Source organism: Myotis brandtii, unplaced genomic scaffold, assembly GCF_000412655.1.
Source record: "Myotis brandtii unplaced genomic scaffold, ASM41265v1 scaffold74, whole genome shotgun sequence".
In the NCBI taxonomy this organism is placed as follows: Eukaryota; Metazoa; Chordata; class Mammalia; order Chiroptera; family Vespertilionidae; genus Myotis; species Myotis brandtii.
This window is the reverse complement of record NW_005370944.1, coordinates 948105-950584: the sequence shown is the minus strand read 5'-3', so window position 1 is coordinate 950584 and position 2480 is coordinate 948105.

The following is a 2480-nucleotide window of genomic DNA, read 5'->3' as shown; positions in this document are numbered from 1 at the left end:
CAGGCAGGCAGGCAGGCAGGCAGGCAGGCAGGTGAGTGGTTAGGAGCCAGCAGTCCCGGATTGTGAGAGGGATGTCTAACTGTCAGTTTAGGCCCAATCCCTGTAAACCAGCAGTAGGACATCCTTTGAGGGGTCCCAGATTGGAGAGGGTGCAGGCCGGGCTGAGGGACACGCCCCCCCCCCGCACGAATTTCATGCACCGGGCCACTAGTAATACTATAATACTGTAATACAGTATAATACTATAATACCATATTGTATATTTGAAAGTTGCTATGAGAATAGATACTAAAAGTTCTCATCACAAAGAAAAAAATTGTAACTATATATATGATGACGGATTTTACCTAACTTTATTGTGATCATTTCACAATATATACTAACTAGAGCAGGGGTGGGCAAACTTTTTGACTCAAGGGCCACAATGGGTTCTTAAACTGGACCGGAGGGCCGGAACAAAAGCATGGATGGAGTGTTTGTGTGAACTAATATAAATTCAAAGTAAACATCATTACATAAAAGGGTACCGTCTTTTTTTTTTTTAGTTTTATTCATTTCAAACGGGCCGGATCCGGCCCGCGGGCCTAGTTTGCCCACGGCTGAACTAGAGGCATGAAATCCGTGCAAGGGGCTTGGCCCCCACCACCTTGGCTTCATCCAGAAGCTCATCCGAAAAGTCATCCAGTCTAATTAGCATATCGAATTAGCATATTATAGATATTGAATTATTTGTAATATACCTGAAACTAATATGACATTACATGTCAATTATATCTAAACTAAAAAATGGAAAATAACATGTGTTAGTGAGGATGTGGGAGAAATTGTAACCTTTGTGTATTATTGATGGAAACATAAAATGGTGCAGTCACTGTGGAACATGGTTTGGTGGTTCCTCAAAAAGTTGAACATAGAATTCATATGACCCAGTAATTCCACTCCTAGGTATGTACCCAAAAGAATTAAAAACAGGTGTTCAAACAAAAATTTGTACAGTAAATTCATAGCAGCATTATTTTCTATAGTTAAAAGGTAGAAATAACCCAAATGTCCAACAACAGATAACAAAATGTGCTATAGGCACACAATGAAATATTATTCATCCATCAGAAAGAAACATTCTGATGCATGGTGCAGCAGGATAAACCTTAAAAACATACTAAATGAGATAAGTCATATGCAGAAGGGCAAATATCGTATGATTCCATGTATACTAGTATAAGTACCTAGAATAGGCAAATTCATAGAGAAAAAAAGCATCATAGAGGTTACCAGGAGTGGTGAGGGAGTGTAGAATGGAGAATTATTGTTTAATAAGCACAAAGTTCCTGTGTGGGATGATAAAAAAGAAAAATGTTCTAGAAATGGCCTGGCTGGTGCAGCTCAGTGGTTGAGCATTGACCCATGAACCAAGAGGTCGCTGGGTTTTTTTGTTTTTTTTTTTAATTAAATCTTTATTGTTCAGATTATTACAGTTGTTCCTCTTTTTTCCCCCCATAGCTCCCCTCCACCGGTTCCCATGCCACCCTCTGCCCTTACCCCCCTCCCCCCACTGTCCTCATCCATAGGTGTACGATTTTTGTCCAGTCTCTTCCCGCACCCCCCCCCCTCCTCCCCCCCCCCAGAGAATAATCAGTCCACTCCCTTTCTATGCCCCTGATTCTATTATATTCACCAGTTTTTTCTGTTCATCAGATTATTTATTCACTTGATTTTTAGATTCACTTGTTAATAGATATGTATTTTTTGTTCATAATTTTTATCTTTACCTTCTTCTTCTTCTTCCTCTTCTTAAAGGAGACCTTTCTACATTTCATATAATACTGGTTTGGTGGTGATGAACTCCTTTAGCTTCTCCTTATCTGTGAAGCTCTTTATCTGACCTTCAATTCTGAATGATAGCTTTGCTGGATAAAGTAATCTTGGTTGTAGGTTCTTGGCATTCATCACTTTGAATATTTCTTGCCACTCCCTTCTGGCCTGCAAAGTTTCTGTTGAGAAATCAGCTGACAGTCGTATGGGTACTCCCTTGTAGGTAACTGACTTTCTTTCTCTTGCTGCTTTTAGGATTCTCTCTTTGTCTTTTGCTCTTGGCATTTTAATTATGATGTGTCTTGGTGTGGTCCTCTTTGGATTCCTTTTGTTTGGGGTTCTCTGCGCTTCCTGGACTTGGAAGTCTATTTCTTTCACCAGGTAGGGGAAGTTTTCTGTCATTATTTCTTCAAATAGGTTTTCAATATCTTGCCCTCTCTCTTCTTCTGGTACCCCTATAATTCTGATGTTGGTACGCTTGAAGTTGTCCCAGAGGCTCCTTACACTATCTTCGTATTTTTGGGTTCTTTTTTCATTTTGCTTTTCCAGTTGGGTGTTTTTTGCTTCTTCGTATTTCAAATCTTTGACTTGATTCTTGCGATCCTCTAGTCTGCTGTTGGAACTCAGTATAATATTCTTTATTTCAGTCAGTGTATGCTTAACTTCTA